At 38.7% G+C, this 19,864-nt stretch overlaps 1 protein-coding gene and 1 non-coding gene across 6 annotated transcripts in view; one reads left to right on the forward strand and one right to left on the reverse strand.

Annotated features, from left to right (window-relative positions):
- Positions 1-19,864, forward strand: part of PTPRM (protein tyrosine phosphatase receptor type M) — a 661,667-nt gene that overhangs the window by 200,944 nt on the left and 440,859 nt on the right. The gene's annotated exons all lie outside the window — the stretch shown is intronic.
- LOC132240383 (small nucleolar RNA SNORA51) lies at positions 18,098-18,229 on the reverse strand. The gene has a single exon (XR_009454301.1). It is a non-coding gene; the product is annotated as a small nucleolar RNA SNORA51 (small nucleolar RNA).

The following is a 19,864-nucleotide window of genomic DNA, read 5'->3' on the forward strand; positions in this document are numbered from 1 at the left end:
GCTTAGGCTTGTTCTCCACTGGCAAGTGGACATCCCCCAAGGGTTCCCGGGCTGCCAGAGGGATGTCTGACTGCCAGCTTAGGCCCAATCCCCCCGGGGAGCGGGCCTAAGCCAGCAGGTGGTCATCCCCCAAGGGGTCTCAGACTGTGAGAGGGCACAGGCCAGGCTGAGGGATCCTGCCCCCTCAAGTGCACAAATTTTTGTGCACCGGGCCTCTAGTCAGATGTATTTTTGGCAAATATATTGTCCCATTTAGTGGGAGGCCTTTTCATTTTGTTGATGGTTTCTTTTGCTGTGCAAAAATGTTCGTTTGATGTAGTCCCATTTGTTTATTTTACTTTTGTTTCTCTTGCTCAGGAGATATATTAGAAAAAAAATTGCTATGAAAAAATGTCTGAGATTTTACTGCCTATGTTTTCTACTAGGATTTTGTGGTTTCGAAGATAACATTTAAGTCTAATTCAATTTGAGTTCATTCTTTTGTATGGTGTAAGAAAGTGGTCTAGTTTTATTTTTTGCATGTGTCTGTCTAGTTTTTCAACAACATTTATTGAATAGATTGTCTTTACCCCATTACATATTATTTTCTCCTTTGTCAAATATTAATGAACTATAACGGTGTGGGTTTATTTCTGGGCTCTCTATTCTGTTCCATTGATCTATATGTGTGTTTTTATGCCAGTATCATGCTGTTTTGATTACTATGGCCTTGTAGTATAGTTTGATATTCTATTATTGTGATCCCTCCAACTTTGCTCTTTCTCAAGATTTCTGTGGCTATTTGGGTCTTTTTTGTTGCATATAAATTTTTGGAATATTGTTCTAGTTCTATGAAATATGCCATTGGTATCTTGATAGGAATTGTGTTGAATTAATAGATTGCTTTGAGTAGTGTGGACATTTTAATGATGTTAATTCTTCATATCTATGAATGAAAGAGGGGAATTTTAAAATAGCCTTAATTCCAAGGGGTCGTCTGATGCAAGTGATTTTTGTTAACTTATACTATTCAGTTCAAGAAAGTTAAAGAAGAGATCTTTAAGACTTCATCCTTGACAAATTCAACAAAACCTTTCAAAATATTAATTGTTGTGAAGCCCTTTAGCGACATGCCACTAGTACTTCTTGCCTTTCTTGCTATTTCCACTAATCAATGGGGGAAAAATGACTGGTTTTCAAATTCTTAAGTCCAGTGTTTTCTAAGCTGATGAATTTTCCTCTAGTACATTAAAAAGAAAAGAAAGATAATTTCCTTAGGTAATTCATGGGAGTAGCTACTAGCACTTAAGAATTAGAAATGAAAATTGGTCAACAAAAATAAACACAGAGTGCAACTAACCGATCAAATGAATAAAAAGAAACCCCATATACAATTGTGACCAAAGGCATTGTTCTTTAAGGAGCTAGTTTATCGTATTTTTGTGTTATCAGGCTTTCTCTGTAATTTGAAGGTACAATTTACAAAGGAGACATTTTCATTTACTTTGTAAGTTTTTGTAAGAGTAAAATGCAATGATTATTTAACAAATGTCTATTGACTTGTTGAATGAGTTTTGAGAATAGGATACATCCAAATTCAATTGATCCTGTAATCTAGATCTTTATTTTATGATTAGAGTGCTTTCTAAAGAAAATGAAGATCTCTTCATTTTGTGCTAAGAATTTATAAAATACAGAAATGTATTAATACTGTGACAAATCATAACTGGGTTATGGGCTCAATCTTCAGTGTTGGGTGTACAGGAAGCAGCTGATTAATGATTCTTTCATTGATGTTCTCTCTCTCTCTCTCTCTCTCTCTCTCTCTCTCTCTCTCTCTCTCTCTCTCTCTCCCTCCCTCCCTCCCTCCCTCCCTCCCTCTTCCTTCCTCTCTGAAATCAATAAGAATACATTAAAAAATAGTGTGACAAATTCCAAAATTTCAGTGCTTTAGCACTGGATACATTTATTTCCTGTTCATATCTAGTGGCCACCAACCGGTGTTCCATGGACCACTGGTGACCTGTGAGGTCTGAAAGGTTGGTGACCGCTGGTTTAAGGAAACCTTTGGAGCAGTGGTCATCAACTCTTGCCAAGGTTAGAGGTCTGAGGGTTGGGATCCCTATTGCACACAGACACCCAGGATGAAAAGAAATCTGCCATCTTTAGCATGCATTCTCCAAGATTGTCCTCGTGGGCATCTATATGGCAAAGGATCTGTGGGAGGTTTGTGCCAGATTCGGAAGTAGAGAGAACGAAGTCCTATGGTACCTGCAGCCTGCAAGGGCAGCTGAGTAGTGTACTTGGATGCCCAGGAGGAAGAAGAAAAGAACATTTAATGACTAGCTTGCAGCCTCTGCCACACTTGGCTCTAGAGAAGTTTATTTAAGGGAAGGTCAGTCCTGGTAAATTATTGTAAAAGAAAAATACTTTAAATTGAATATAATGATGGCTTTTTGTTAACTTAAAGGAGTGCCATCTTTAAGAAGTCCAGTCAATTGACTAACATAAGTTCTGAGACTTAACTTTAACTTTATGGTATTTTGATATAAAAATCAGTGAAGAATTAATCCATAGCTGGTAGATCTTACACAACCAGAGCCTTTGCCAAGCTTGATGTTATTAAACTATGCCCTAATATTTCTATAAAACAGATAGTCTCTTACCTTAACTCTAAGAAGATAATTTTCCAAATATAGCAAAGATATATGAGTATATATTTCTGTTTATTTCAGTAGAGTAAATATCATTGAATAAATGTCAGCTTTTCCAGGGAAATCACTGCATATAACCTCTCTGGATAATATATTTATCAAAAAATCAATACTAAGAGTAAACAGATTTTTAATGCATTTGAAGAAGCTTCCTAATAAACCAAAATGCCACCTCATAATTTAAAGCTATTGATACCAATAGGTATTTACAGATGACATCATAATAACTTTTGCAGATAATTATTCATAGTGGTTTGATATGATCTAGCAACTTCAATTTCAGCCTTAGGCCAGGCAGCAGTAGTTTATTGTAGAGGTATGTAGAGATCACTCTGGCTTCTCTTTCTATCCAGGGAAACTCCAGGGGGACAGAGCCCATGGCACTTAGGCGTTCTTCCTGCCTTTCTTTCTGTTCAGTGCTTTTTAGTTTGGCTTCTCTCCTATCTTACATCCCTCTGACAACATCTGTGCTCAACTTCCTGGGGCCCCATACCTTTCATTATATGGACCTGCATTTCTCAAACTTTTGGTGCCCACTGATTATGTAACTGACACATGATACATTTTAAAAAATGTTTTCGTTGATTTTAGAGAGGAAGAGGGAGGGAGAGAGAGATAGAAACATCAATGATGAGAGAGAATTATTGATCCACTGCCTCCTGTACACCCCACACTGGGGATCAAAGCCCGCAACCAGGCATGTGCCCTGACCGGGAATTGAACTGGCAATCTCTTGGTTCATAGGTTGAAGCTCAACCACTAAGCCACACCATCAAGACCATGATACATTGTTTAGAAAGGTCAATCACAAATTTTAAAGTAAAATTTGAAAGGTCGTTTTAGAAAGTGGTAAAAAATAAAAATGGTTTATCTAACATGAAATAATTTTTTAAATTTTATTTTCAAGTTATCTAAATAGCCGGCCCTTGAGATTTCTCCCTGCAGACTATGCAAGGACCAGGTCAAGGAGCATCTCACAACTGAATGTTAAACTTTTAGTTATTTCAACTTGGAGATAATAATAAATAGATTTCTAAATCAAAATTTGTTTGCATTGTTTAGCTTTAGAAAATACTTTTTGATTCTGTTGAAGTGTTAGGATCCTTTTCCTTCTGAATTATCATGGCTCGTATGTGGGTTTATTTTTATCTCCCAGTTATAGAGTGACCAGTGGTTCAGCATACTGAGTATGTTGCTGAAATACATGAATTGAGTTGGTCACATGAAATCATAGACTCTCTTTACTGACATGGTCTGTGCCAACCAAGCCATGTCGTTGTAGCAAGCAGCTCTCTTTCTCTCTGTACAGTGTGCTGGAAATTTGGCTGGAATTTGGTAATTTCCTCATTCTCACTGTTTTATTTAATGGTGAATCAAGATCAGGAGATTTATGACATTGAGTCTGCCCGGTGTGTCATGGGCTGAGGGTGGAGGGACTAACGGGCCCTGAGCTCAAGCCTCATACTTAGACTTTCAACATCATCTTCATAAAAAGATAACTTTAGGGCATAGAGACACTTGGACAATATTGAAAGTAGAATATCGGTCATCATATGACCAAAATATGTCTCACTGCTAGATCACATTGCTTATAGTGTACCAGAAATTAGTATATTTAACCTATTTTATTATCTTATGAATGACATAAGTAAAATGCATCGTAATTTTTTTATGTTTAAAGTGTTCATATGTTAAACATGTAAAATAATACCGTTTAAAATTATATCTTGGCATCTCTGCATTTTTAATGTGCCAGAGATCTCAAAAATAGCATTGGCATGGAACTCTTTGGCCCTGAGTTGCTCTCTGCCAACTGTTGCCCATGACCAAATCAGAGTGTGGGGGGTTCCAGGTGCAGCTCTGAACTCCTTTGATGGGAGCCTGGCCAAGGCTCCAGGAAGATGATCTCAGAGCACTTTTCCAAGTCTGCATCATGACTTAACTAAACAAGCTTCAAATTCTCTATTCCTGTCAGAACACCAAAAGCTATAGAGTTATTCTCTCTTCTTACCCCACCTGTTCTAAGAGCTGATTCATAGATTGCATTCAGTGGTCATCTGGCAGGTCTTGTGGAGAACAATTGACAGACCCCATCATATGACTGATTTTCTTTTTTCTTTTGATTTACTTTCATTTATTTTTAATTTTTATTGAATTTATTGGGATGACATTGGTTACTAAAATCATATAGGTTTCAATTTTCTTTTGACATTGTGTTTTGGTGTTAGATTAATAGCCAGAGTGTCACTGATATAGTAACTCTGCTAGGAGAGTCTTCTGCTTTCTCCCTATGCATAATAGCATTCATCAACCTTGCAGCCAGCTCAGGAGGGTCTCAAAGTGTGATTTGTACATTCTTTTTTCCTTTGAGAACCATTTCGAATGGTGCTGCTGTGACTGAGGGCCCTCTCTTTCTTTCATGACAATATTCTTTAGGTTTATAGGAGACATTAATGCGCTTTTTCTGGAAAATCCCTACTGGATTACTCTGAGATGCCACTTGGACATTTTTTCAAACTTCTTGTTGTGCTGTTTGTGAAAGTTTTATGATGTTCACTTACTGAGAGTTAGATGCAAGTGCATCGCACACAGGATAAGTCAAACCTGACTTTCATATACTCATCATCTTTCTTTCTATTTTCACTGAATCTATTTTGGCAACTTGTATGAAACCATCACTCTTTCAGATGCTATTGTACCAGCACATACTAACTTACATTGCATATTTGCATTATGGGTTTTGTTCATCAAGATATTACCATTTTGAGTGATAAATTTTGTTACTATTTTTGTCACTACTTTTTGTTCTAATAAATACTTTTGAAACCTGGATCCCTTATTGCAACTTTGTGCTAACATACCACATAATAGTCACAAAGATGATAGATTTAACAGACGTGATTAGCAGTATGATGATGACACAAATTCACATTCACCACTCTGAATTGCAGACTTCACTAAACTTGGCAGAGTGAGCTGGCTTAGTGTTTTTGGGTGGCAGGTGCATGCGGTGGTCATTCAAGTCCCAGAAAGGACTGCAGATCAGATGGCAGGTCCTTTTGAGTTTCAAGGGAGGGGAAACATACATGTGCATAACCTTTCAGATGAAGCACAGGCTCCCATGCCCGTGTGTACTTTAAGCACGTTGCTCAGAAAGGACGAGTGGGAGCTGACTAAGTCAGGAGAGGGGAAGTCAGAGCTCATGTCACTTCCTTCAGGAAGTCCTATCAGGGACAGTGGTGTCACCCACCAAATGGTGTGTCTCTGATGCACTGGACCATTTGCAGGAGAGGGGATCAGACCAGAGGCACTGCCTTCCCTGGAGCTAATAGGTGTAGCTGCTCTTATTAAGGTAGAGTCCAGGCATCCCTGGATGCTACTGTCAACCTCCAATCAAAGTAGGGTATCCAAATCCAGACCCACACCAGTATTATCATAGCACAGCGATCATGGTTTCCCATTTGGTGACCACCTCGAGGGCAATGTTCCTGTGATTCCCCTCTGGATGCACTTACATGGCACATGTATTACTCTCAGGAACCAGAGAGTTTTTAGTATCCTAACAGGATAACTGTAAACAACATCATTATTCTTCTATTTCAAATTTGTGAAATATATGTAAATAAAATGGCTTCAGCCCCCTCTACTCTGCTATTGATGCATCAGCATGGATCATGTTGGAGGGCCACTCACTGGGGGATCTCCAGAAAGAGGTAAATGCTTCATGAGGCCAACTGTCAAGGACAAAAGGTCTGCCACTCATCTCTCTCTGACCTTTTTCTGACCTAGTCACTTGGTGTTTAGGTTCTCTAAAAAGAAGATGAAATGCCTCAAACTCCAGTCAAGTGTCCAGATCTGGGCTTTAATCAGTGTAGGTCGCCTCCTCCCCTATCACCCTTTTGGCTGGCCTGAACTCCTTATAGGTACCTGGTCTGGCCTGTCTCCAACACCTTTGCTGCCTCCCCTGTGAAGACCCCTCTTCTCTCTTAATGTCCCTAGATGTGTCTTCTGTGTGCTCTGTGCTCCTCCTATTCCTGTGGAGATTCCTATGGTGCTATCCTTCCTTCTTTGCTATCTGTAATGTTCTCACATCTTAGGTGGCCTTTCCCTAAGACCTGGGGTGTACTTCCACTCAGAGGAGCCACATCTTTGGCCTGTAGGTTTGGTAGTTTAACACGCAGTGGTCCTCTGTAATTGAAGATGACAGCTTTGAGAAGAGTTAATTATGCAGATCATCCTCTGTGGCTTACCAACTACTTAACAGTATGTGAACTATGGTAGGTTTTTAGGCTATTGTCTGGTGCCTAGGAAATTAAGTACTTAATTGAGCATAACCCTTACTTCCTTTGTCCTCCAAATCTAAGGAAGCAACACCATGGAATACATCTCAGGAGCAGCAGAATTCCTGAGACTTACCCCCCTTAGAAGCCTTTTGCCTGACAAGAGCCTAGTGCAGTGGTTCTCAACCTTCTGGCCATTTAAATACTATTCCTCATGTTGTGACCCAACCATAAAATTATTTTCGTTGCTACTTCATAACTGTAATGTTGCTACTGTTATGAATCGTAATGTAAATATCTGATATGCAGGATAGTCTTAGGCGACCCATGTGAAAGGGTCGTTCGATCGCCAAAGGGGTCGCGACCCACAGGTTGAGAACCACTGGCCTAGTGGCTCCTGCAATTTTCCACGCAGCCCAGTGGGTTTGTTAACCATACTCTTGGAAATGGCTAATCCCAAGTGCAGGGTCAACAGCTGCTGTTGCCACAGCTATCAACCCTGCCACTGACAAGGACACTTTCCAACTGCGTATCCTTAGCTTTGCCACCGGAACTTGATTTTGACATTGCTGTCTGCCTGCCTGCAGATGTCTGGTCCTACTTTCACTAAAGCAGGTGTGGACTCTACTATTCAATTTAGGACTCCAGTTAGATCCATAAAAAGGTCATCCTGTTGTCTGCCAGCTATGTTTACCCCAGGGTTAGAGAACTTCCTTTCTTGAGTGATAGAAATGCAGGAGTTATGATGTGCTTTCTTAGCAAACAAGGGGGTAATAAAATACCAGTGAAGGTTTATAGTTTAAAAAAATCACTGAGGTTGGTTGCACAACAATGTAGACATATTTAACACCACTGAAATGTGATGTCTAATCTTAGGCCTCACATTTTATGTATTCCACCATTAAGAGTTTCTGGTTGTCTGAGTCAAGTTATTATTTATGTACTAAAAGCCCGATGCACAAAATTCATGCAAGAGTAGACCTTCCTTCCCCTGGCTGCCGGCACCGGCTCCCCTCAGGCACCGGGACTCGGGCTTCCCTTCAGCACCCAGGACCCAGCCTTCCCTCTGGCCACCAGCAGGCACCTGGGGCCTGGGCTTCCCTCTGGCTGCTGGCAGGCACCCGGAACCCAGGCTTCCCTTGCAGCCCTGGCCTCCTCCTTCTGGACTTCAGGTCTAATTAGCATATTACACTTTTATTATTATAGATTGTCAAGGGATCTGGGGAAAAAGGCATCTGTGCCTGCAAAGTAGTTGCTTGCAATTTTTCTTTTTCATAGTAAACCTAGGTATTTTTGTGATTTTAACGGACACATACCCTCCCTCCCCCACAAATGAACAAAAAAGTGCACCACTACATTGAGAAATGAAAAACAGACAGCATAATCTGCTGAGACTCTGGTTATTAATTTTTGGTAGTTTTATGTGTTTAAGGAAATAGGTATAAATATTTGAATATATGTAATTTTTTACTTAATTTGACTCAATATGGGTGGTGTCTATGCAATTTTACTGTTTGTTACATGGGTAACTATAGGTTTTGCCTCTAATAATTACTCCTGAGGTACAGGCATGGCCTTTTATCTTTCATCTCAGATTCTTAACATTCTTTTGTAAGTTTAAAGATAAAGTAGTAAATCTTTCCAGCGCTCCCAGGAAAAGATGTGTTTTCCTGTGCTCCGGCATCTTATGCATATTCATAGCACACTGAAGTCTGTCTGCCAAGAGGGTTGGGAGGAGCTTGAGTAAAGGCATTTCCCAAACCTCATATTTGCTAGTATTTCTTCTTTCATTTCTATTTCATTAAATTTGTGAACTAGAAACAAAATTGACAGAGTGGAATTTAATTTTCCCTTTTTATGTCTTTTCACGCCCCCTTGAAGAATTAGAGATGTGTGATGAGGTGGTTCAAAAGCAGACAACAAAAGTCAGAGAGGGGAAGCAGAGAGTGGGCGCCCCCATCCTTGAAACCAGAGAGAGACCTGGCACCAGTGGCTAAATAGATTCATTGGGAGATTCTGAGCAGTGAATCCTGGACAAAATCTAACCACCGGAGAAAGCATAACCTGCATCTCCCAAGGAAACTAGTAGAAAATGAGCCTGAATTTGGTGACATACTTCAGGTTTCTTTCCTGCCATGTTCAGTCTTACTGTTTGACAAAGGACTGAGATTGAATTGTTGAAATTATATGTGTAGTAGCAAAAGACTTCAGCTAATCTTAAAAAAGGGTTTTGATCAGTTGGATGTTCAGTTAAATTCTAAATATGAGAAAGGAGGAATTTCTTTGAATACAGAATATTTTATTGTCTTTGTTAGTATTATGTCATAACTGTTAACTAAGTTTTCTTCAAAATGTAAGTCTCTAATATTCTATAATATTAAAAGTGAATGTAAACTGAGTATAAAGATATTAACTTCTGACTTGTAGTATTTTCCTGATTGGAAGAAATGGAAACGATACTGAAACTCCCAGATTTAAATATTAGTAATAATAATAACAGCTGCCAGTGATGGCTATCTCCTCCAAGTCTGACTGCTGTTACGTTTTCCCATGCATTTGCTTCATAGTGCTCATTACCCAGTTCATGAACTGCTCATGGGCAGTTAAGGATCCTGGGACTTAGGAGGTGAAGGAAATGTATGACAAGGCTTCTAGCTTTACCTGAGTTCAGCTTCCCAGAATCACCTGTATTCCCTGGAGTACTGTGAGGAGAAGGTGGGTGAGAGAGCAAACTCCCCCTCGAGTAGGCCTGGGTTCAAGTTTCTCCTCAGGTTCAGACTGTTACTCAAGCTTCTCTGTGCCCATCTCCCATCTGTAAATAATAGTACAGCCTCTAAATTAGGGTGCAGTGAGTTGATGCAAGCTGGAAAGGCCACCTAGGAAGCACTCTCTTCTATGGACAGCTGCTGGCACCCCTTTACTCCCACTGGCTCTTGGCCCCACTGACACCACTCCTGGGTCAGGCAGGGTGCAGGATGCATGGAAGGGGGGGTGACTATCTGCAGCCCCTTCTTCCTAGATGCAGCCAATTTATTTCTGTCTGTACCTCATCCATGTCCTTGTGGCCACAGCACGTTGGCTCAGGTCCAAAATCCTTCCCTTCTCCACCATCCCTGTCATACTTCCCACCCCAAACACTCCCTGTTTTGACTAAATACTGGAAAATCTGAGGGCATGTTATTTTTGCAATGAAGGTAAATTTTACTAGAGTCCTATGTAGGAATTTTGTATTTCCCTTAGAGTTTAGGAGGGGAGAGAGAGGGAAGAATGAGGGTTAGAACAGAAGAGGGAGGCACCTAAGAACTAGCCATGCATTTCCTAGGAAACCTGGAGGCTGGTTTCAGGGGCAGACCTATGATAGTACATTCTTGGTAGTGAGTTGTCCAGAGAAATTCAGTGGTCCTGAGCTTTGGACATGGTGACTTTGGAATAATAGGAGGCAGGTGGAGTCTGAGGCAACTGGAGAACCAACCAGAATCAGTAATATCTATTCTTAAGGATCTACAGGAACAAAAGACCCCACTATGTACCTACCTCTGTCTTACCCCTTCCTGCCTTCCCTTGCCTCCAGTCCCTGTTCCTCTTATCCTCAAAAACTGCCCTTTGGCAAGTTGGAATAGAGGTATAAATAGGTCCCCGAAGTGTAAGAAAACTGCATTTCCCCTGGTGGAATCATAATCTAGTAGTTAGGCTCAGTAGCACGCTTATTACAGCGCTAACCGGGGGACACAGTGCACTATGTGGACTCATTATAAATAGCCTGGGGATGCAAATTACATGAAGTGCATAGTTTCCATAAGAACATTCATTATGATTTCTAGGTAGCCTGCTTACAAATTAGTTCTTGAGCAAAGCCTGTTTGTTGCACTTGACTCATAAAGCATTAGAGGTGCAATGGAAATAGTGTGAACTAAGTGCCTTATTAGCCTGAAAGACATCTATTTAGTTGCGTGTGTGTGTGTGTGTGTGTGTGTGTGTGTGTGTGTGTGTGTGTGTGTGTGTGTGTGTGTAAGAGAGAAAGACAGATGGAGGGAGGGAGGAAGGGAGAGGTTATGATTTGAATAGACATTTGGAAGGTACTGTCTCTGAAGTTTGGTGGGGGGCATCTTTTACTTTCCTTAAGGATTGCTTTTTTTTCTTACTTCAGCTATTCTAGTGACTTTTAACCTTTTTACAAATTATTTAATGAGGTTGTAGGTTCTTTCTGGTCCATTGTGGGCTCTAATTGCTCTCTTCTACCTCTCCTTTCCCATAAGCTGCGGTGTGTCTTATCAGCTGCTTTTCTCTTTCCAGTTGAGGTACCTAGTGGCCCATTAATATTTGCATGACCAACGGTGAAGAATGATCTTTCACAGTGGGAAGTGAGCCTCTTGGATCTTCAGTTCCATGGGTTTAGTGCAGGAGAGGTCTGATCTGCCCAGGAACCTCCTGTAGCTGTTATGAAATGGTGGGCTCTTTCCCTTCTCTTAGGGGACAGAATATGATGAATTGTCATGGCCCTGTATGAAAATAAATCTCTACAAAGCAGTATCTACCCGGAATTTAAAATTTCCAGTTGCCAACTTACTACTGAGTGTTAAAAACTGAGCCTTAAGAAGGTTTTTTTTGTTTGTTTGTTTTTTTTTCTGTTACAGTAATACTTATTCAAAGTGAACCTGCTTATGAAGGAGAAATTGAGTCTAGATCAGTGATGGCGAACCTATGACACGCAAACTCATTTTTTTGGTTGTTTTTTCTTTGTTAAATGGCATTTAAATATATAAAATAAATATAAAAAATATGTCTTTGTTTGACTACGGTTGCAAATATCAAAAAATTTCTATATGTGACACGGCACCAGAGTTAAGTTAGGGTTTTTCAAAATGCTGACAGGCCAAGCTCAAAAGGTTCACCATCACTGGTCTAGATGGTTTAGCTCTTTGAAGAGGGAGTTTTTTTTTTTTTATTGCTTAAAGTATTACAAAGGGTATTACATATGTATCCATTTTATCCCCCCGCCCTAGGCCCTAGACAGTCCCCTAGCCTCCCCTATCCCCCAGTGTCTTATGTCCATTGGTTATGTTTATATGCATGCATACAAGTCCTTTGGTTGATCTCTTACCCCCTACCTCCTGTGAAGAGGGAGCTTTAAGTACCACTCCACAGAGTGTGAATGGGGTGTGAGATGATAATGAGCAGCAGGAGTGCTGAGATCCATGGGAAAACTTGTCAGCCTGAAGCTGGACTAAAGCAGAGAGCAGGGTGTTTCTAAAGCTTGATGGAGCTTATTTGTAGAATGCAGCTAACAGTGTTTTAGCCTCCTCTTTCTGAGACATTATGCTGATGAATTAACCCCTGTGACTTACATGTGATTGCAGATTATGCCCATTGCAGTCAGGTTTCTTTATAAGAGGGTTTCTTATTCAGTTTCCCCATAAAATAATCATATGCCAAGATCAGGTTGCCATGGTTTTGCATGGGCATGAAAGTAGAAGGGAGTAGGAGTGGGAGGAGGGGATACAGAAAGAGAGAATGAGAATGAAAGTGAATGTAAAGACATGTAGGGGTACACTAGGTACGCATTGGTGAGTTATGATCTCGAAAAGAAATTTTGCATAAAAACTTTGCTAAGGCCCCAGCCAGTGTTTCTCAGTGCTTGGATTGATGGCCCACACACTAAGGGGTTACAGATATGATTCCCAATCAAGGGCACTCACCTCTGTTGCAGATTGGTCCCTTGGCTCAATAGGGGAGTGTGCTAGAGGCAATCTCTCTCTCTCTCTCTCTCTCTCTCTCTCTCTCTCTCTCTCTCTCTCTCTCTCTCTCTCTTTCTTCTCTTCCTCTCTCCCTCTCCCTCTCTTCCTTCCCTCCCTCCCTTCCACTCGCTCTAAAAATCATTGGAACAAATATCCTCTGGTGAGGATTAACAATAAAAAACAACAACAAAACATTTTGCTGAGATTTACAAAGATCAAAAAAGATCAAAAGCTTGGTTTCAGTAGCCAGAATTAGTCATTCATTTATGGGCTCTCCTTCCATCCCATAGTTTAAGTAGTGAGGGTCCTTTAAATGCAACATTTCTAGAGCCACAAAAGAAATAGCCAACAGTTTAAGGAAGAGGACTTGGCTCCAAGGAGCTTCTTATCCCATATGGGCTATTCCCTCCATTCTGCTTGGAACTTCATGAGCCCTCTTGACTGAATACATGTGCCTTTAACTCTGAACATTTTAAAAATAAGTTTTTTATTGATGAGAGAGAAGGAGAAGAGAAAAGAGAAGAGAAGAGAAGAGAAGAGAAGAGAAGAGAGAAACATTGATCAGCTGCCTCTTGCATGCTCCTTACTGTGGATCCAACAGGCAACCCCAGCATATGCCCTGGCCAGGAATTGAATCTGAGATCTTTTGGTGCATGGGACAACGCTCAACCAACTGAGCCACACTGGCCAGGGCTGCACACTTTTTTCTATTTTTTATTTGGTCTTTTCTGTTACTTTCTTTGTTTTCTTTCAAAATTCATATTAGACTTATTTTTAAACTTCATGCTCATCTTAACTTTTCTCTCTCTTTCACTATCCCTCCCTCCTTCCCTCTCTGGTTAGAGGGAGTTACTATGTAGGGTAATTCTTTGGCTCTGCCTTCTAGATTACTAATGTATTTTCAGCTGTATCTTTTTTCCATTTAGACCAAATATTGTGTTTTTCATTTAAAAAATATTTTTTTAATATTTTAAATCACCATTTTAGTGCTACTTCCACTATTTGTTATGTTACTGTTTCTCTTTCTTGGGGTTTGTTTTCTTCAAATGTTCAATAACTTGTGGTTTTCTCTGCATATCTCTACTGGCAGTTTGATATTACCCAATTCATAAGGCAATATTTCTCCAGAGATTGTGGGGATGGTATTGGAGGGGTATTTGGTAGCGGCTGTGCAGATCCCTGTCCCCCAGGATATCAGCAGCCTGCTATGGCAGACTTGCTAACACCTGCCATGGGCATGCACTGTGCCAAATGGATTCTCTTTGTGGGATTCAGAGTCAGACCTACAAGAATGGATGTGCGGGAATGCAATTGAAGTGCAGGCAACTGAATGGACGGAAGGGAAACCTGCACCACCTAGTTCACTAGAGAGGGATGATAACGATGATAAAATAATAGTGATAGGCAATGAAGTCAGTTGAGACGTGTATCAAGCATAGAGAAGCTTTTTCACTCCACACCCTGTACCACCATGTATCTAGTTGTTCAAACAAGAATTTGAATAGAGGTCCCAGCTTCTTCCTTCCCCTCACCAGGCCATTAGTAGTTCCAAACTTTCTTCTTTCTAAATATCCTTCAAATCCATCTACTTTTCTCTATCTCCACTTCTACCATTGCTTGTCTCAGTTATTGATGAAATAGCTACTAAGTTATATTTTTGTTCTGTGAAGACAGAAAAATAGATTGTGGGGTAAAGTAATAGATTTGGTTGGGGGCATGTTTCTTTCTTACTGACAATAAATTTTCGTCATAGTGATGTCCAGTGTGTGGTTTAAATAGAGGACTAATATCTGAGAAACACTTCATAGTGAAGGCAGCACATTTGGAAGAGGTTTATAGTTTAAAGAATGGGAATAGGCTTAATGCTTGGTGGGAAAGTCAATACAGAGAAGTAAAATGAAGTTTTAGTACAAAACTATTGAAAACACTTAAATGTATGGGAGCATCTGCATTGCTACATTGTTTGAAAGATGTCAATGTATGTTATATTCTCTCCCTTTGAAGGAATTCTCATTTAACAGGTGATATAAGACATGTCTGAATGAGAAATTCAGTAACAACTGACTAGTGCAAAATGAGTGATAGGTACTTTTGGGTTCCCAGTCATGTTCTGTAAGATTTAATAGCTTCATCAAAACCAGAGAATTCTGTGACAAAGTAGTTTGACAATTTGCTTATTCTAGGATTTCCCAAATTTAATTCATCTGAATATATACAATGTTCCTCCCTCACCCCCCAATTTAGTGGTATCCTGCAAATTTTGATAAGTGTATTTTGGTATTTTCTCAGTTAAAAACACTTTATAATTTTCCTCTTGATGGTTCTTTGACACTGAGTTATTTTGTAGTATTTTAGTGTATTAGAAACACACAAATATTTAAGTATTTTCCAGATGTTTTATATCATTGATTACAAATTGAACTCCATTGTGGTGAGAAAACATTTTGATATTTTTTGAATCCTCTTTAAATTTATTTAGGTTTATTCATAAACCAGAATATTTGCTATTTTGGCAAATGTTCTGTGTATACTTGGAAAGAAGGTGTATTTTGATGTTATTGGGTGTAGTGTCCTATTAATGTCAATTAGGTTGATTAATAATTTTTTAAAATCTTATTTATTAGTACTGGTTTTCTGTTTACTTGCTCTGTTAATTATTGAGCAAGGGGTATTGAAATTCTGATTGTAATTGTGGATTTGTTTATTTCTTCTTGTAGGACTGCCATTTTTTTTGCTTTATATATTTGGGAGCTCTATTTTGCGGTGTAAAATGTTTAAAGTTGTTTTTACTCTTGATGAATTGGCCATTTTATAATTATGAAATGGCTTGCTTTATCATTGATAATATTTTTCATACTGTGAAATCTATTTTATACCTACTGTAGTTTTAGTTAGTATTAGTTACATATTTTTTCATCCTTTTACTTTTAACCTACTTATATCTTTGTATTTTAAGTACATTTATTATAGGTGGCATGTAGGTGAGACTTGCTTTTAAAAAAAATCTAATCTGGCACTCTGCTTTTTAATGGACATATATAGACCATTTACATTTAATGTAAATATTGATATGGTTAGATTTAAATTTATCATCTTGTTGTCTGTTTTCTGTTTGTTCCATCTATTTTCTTTGTTGACTTTCTTCTCTTTCTGCTTTCATTTATATTGAGTATTTTTTTATTCTTCTTCTTTGATGGCTTTATAAGCTATAAGTCTAATAATATTGATACACATAATTAACATATTACAGGTTACCCTCAAGTGATAGTATACCAATTTAAGTACAGAATTAGAATCTTCCATAGTGAACTTCCATTTCTCTAACCTCAGCCTTTTAAAATTATTTTTTATTGATTTTAGAGAGAGAAGAAGGGTGAGGGAGAGAGAAAGAAACATTAGTGTTGAGAGAGAAACATTAATCAGTTGCCTCCTGTACACACCCTTACCCTAGAGCAGGGGTGGGCAACCTTTTTGTGAGTACGTGCCAAAACCAGCAAAATCTCTGACTCAAAATTCTTCTGTGTACGAACCCTAATTTTTTGAGAACATGTTACACCTACTTGATATCTCTTAAGGTGTACGTATGTGAAGAACCTTGAAGAAATAATAAAATTCATTTGAGCGACAAAAACAGTATATGATGATGAAAAATACATTTATTTTTTAATGTATACATGCACACTGATAGTCCGACAGAAAATTTTATGACTCCATTTGATATTATCAGTGGGACTTTTGCTGCTGCATCACTGATGACAGAGATTTTACATCAGGTTTATATTTCGTGACCTTCAGAGATATGCAGGAGCTACTACTTTCATCCGTCAGGCTACTCCTATTACGAGACTTAACAAAATTCATCACTGAGAACAAAGATTCACAAGCGTATGTGGATGAAACCAAAACACTGGTCGGATCTAGGAAGGCAGGGAGAGTTAAGGCAGAGGCATAGGAATTGCTCTTCCCCTCTCTCATCAATCCATGTCTATGGTCTTTAAGATAACTTGTTATGTAAAATTATTTATTTATCTAAAATGCACCTACATTGAATTTATCTGAAAAATAAAAAGTCGGTATTAAGAAAAAAATTGTAAATGGAAGATTATAAGAGAGGGTTTTGCGTGCCAGCAAAAGTTACTGGCCTGCCATGTTTGGCACACGTGCCAGGGGTTGCCCACCCCTGCCCTAGAGACTGAACCAGCAACCTGGGCATGTGCCCTGATTGGAAATCGAATTGGCAAACTTTTGGTGTACTAGAGACGCTCAACCAACTTAACCACACTGGCCAGGGCTCTACCCTCAGCATTTACTGTTATCATCATACATTTTACTTTTATATCTTTTGTAAACTCCAAGTACATTGTCATTCCTTGTATTATACAATTTTCTTTAAAAAAATTAAATAATAGAACAAAATCTTAAATATTTACTCATACAGTTACCATTTCTGGTGCTATTCATTGCTATATGTAGATTCATACTTCCATCTGGTATTTTTTTCTGCCTAAAGTACTTTATTTATATGTTATAGTTTGTATTTGTAATGAGTACTTTCAGTTTTTGTATGTCTGAAAATGTCTTTATTTTCCCTTCATTATTTTTGAAAATATTTTTGCTGGGTGTGGAATTCTAGTTTGACAGTTTTTTCTTTCAGTATTTTAAATATGTTGTTCTACTTTCTTCTTTCTTGTACTGTATTTGATGGGAAGTCAGCTTTCATATTTATCTTTAGTCCTCTATAAGTATTGCCTCTTTTTTGCCGATGGCTGCCTTTAAGATTTTTCTGCTCATCACCAGGTTGATGCAATTTGATTATGATGCACCTTGACATGGTTTTCTTTATTAATTTCCAGATTTCTTATGCTTGAGGTTCATGAGCTTCTTGGACCTGTCAGTTTATAGTTTTCATCAAGTTTGAAAACTTTTGCTTTTATTTCTTGAAATAATTTTTCTGTCTGCCCTCTTTCCCTTCTTCTTTGGGGACTCCAGTTACATATTTATTATATCTCTTGAAGTTGTTTCACACATCATTGTTACTCCGTTAATTTAAAAAATATTACTTTCTGTGTTTCATTTTGGATAATGTCTATTGTTATGTTTTCAAGTTCATTGATCTTTTATTCTGCAATGTTTAAACTGTAATTATTCCAATCCAGTGTAATTTTCTTCTCACACATTGTGGGTTTTAGCTCTAATATTTCTATTTGCTTTTTAAAATGTCTTTCATGTCTCTACTTAACCTTTTGCACATATATAGTTATAATAACTTTTAATGTCTTTGTCAACTAGCTATATCTATGTAAGTTCTGGGTTTATATCAATTGATTGATTTATCTCCATATTATGGGTCCCATTTTCCTGTTTGTTTGCATGGTTGGTAACTCCCCCACCATGTTCCCCATTCACTGTATAGACCAGGCAAAGGGCCAGGGCTGAGGAATATATGGGATGGGTTTACTCTGCCTCCTTTTTTATGTACAGTCAATGTAAGAACACAGCCTTTGGTAAGCGCTGGGAGACCGCATGGTTGGTAACATTTGATCAGATGCCAGACATGGTGAAATTTATATTGTTGGGTATTCCTGTAAATTCTTCAGCTTTGTTATTATGGGATGTGTTATTTGGAAACAAGTTGAGTCTTTTCAATCTTGCTGTTAAGATTTGTTAGGCAGAACTGGAGCTGTATGCAGTCCAGGATTATTTATTCCCCACCGGTGAGGCCAGATTCTCCTAGGTCCTCACAATACTCTGTGCACTGAGAGTTTTTTTCAGAATGGCTGGTGGGGACATGCACTGTTCCTGCCCCATGTGGACATTGTCGTCTCTAATCCTCTCGGGTAAACCTTTTTCCGGATGTAGGTAGTTTTCTTACATGCTTGTGCTGAGGGGTACTAAGCTCTGTGGATCTCCAGAGCTTTCTCTCTGTGCAGCTGACTTTTTGCCAATACCCTGTCCTATAAACTGTAGCCACCTTGGCTTCTCTAAACTTTCTCTGCTTAGTCCCTTCAACCCAGGGAATCTGCGGGGCTCTGCCTGAATTCTCCCTACTTGTTCACAGCCAGGAGACTCTCTCAAGGAGTAATCTGGGGAATTTTAGGGTTCACCTCACTTGTTTCCCATCTTTCAAGGATCGTTGTTCTTCAGTTCCTGGAATCGAGTTCCTTCCAAACTGTTATTTTGTATGTTTTGTCTGATTTTTATCTGTTTCACATGAAATGGTGAATCTGGCTGCCATCACTCACCCCATCGTTGTGCAAGTGGAGTTTCCTCTGCAGTGTTTTCCAGATTTTGAACGTGGAGCCCTTTTTCCAAGAGTGTCTAATTGAACTAGTATTGGCTTTGGAAAATGCCAACGTAATAAAAGAGAAAGTTGTGTTCTGTTAGTTAAGGAATATTTCTCTTATGTGTTAGTCCTTAGAAGCTGGAGTCTCAGAGTTGGCTTGGCATAGAGAGTTGACATAGAGATCTCCCAGCCTCATTGTCTTCAAACCAGAAAAATTTTAAAACAGTAATGTGCTCCTCTCATGCAGTTATAATCTCACATGCAAAGTTTCCCATCATAAGTTGCAATATGTATAAAGAATGTAATTTCCAATAAATGATAGATATTGATATTCTGACATGTTATAATTATTCTCTTTGTCATCTGGAATCTAAATACCATAGTAACTTGAGGCCCATATTGTTCATTTTAAATCATGAGGAAATTCTTCTTTAACATTTAGAAATTTTACATTATTTCCCCTTCTTCTTGATGTCATATTTTCATTCCACTTTCCCCACTGAATTTATTTATAAAGTTATGTGTTTGCTTCTTTGACACATTTATGAATCACCCTAGCTTATCTATATCAAAAATAAACATATAAATTAATTCCATGCTTTAAAAAACTTCTCATGATCATAAAAATTCTGTTTGAAAATAAAATTCATTTTGATTGACTTAGCATTATAATTCTCAGTAGCACGCAGTTGATCCAAACAGCAAAGATATATAAAGCACAGATAAATAATAATTCAGCATAGAGCCTTGCTGGGTAGTCAAGTTGATTGAAACATCATCCCAGTACACCAAGGTTGCGGGTTTGGTCCCCAGTCAGGGCACATACAAGAATCAACCAATGAATGCATATACAAATCAATGTCTCTTACTTTC

Source organism: Myotis daubentonii, chromosome 8, assembly GCF_963259705.1.
Source record: "Myotis daubentonii chromosome 8, mMyoDau2.1, whole genome shotgun sequence".
In the NCBI taxonomy this organism is placed as follows: Eukaryota; Metazoa; Chordata; class Mammalia; order Chiroptera; family Vespertilionidae; genus Myotis; species Myotis daubentonii.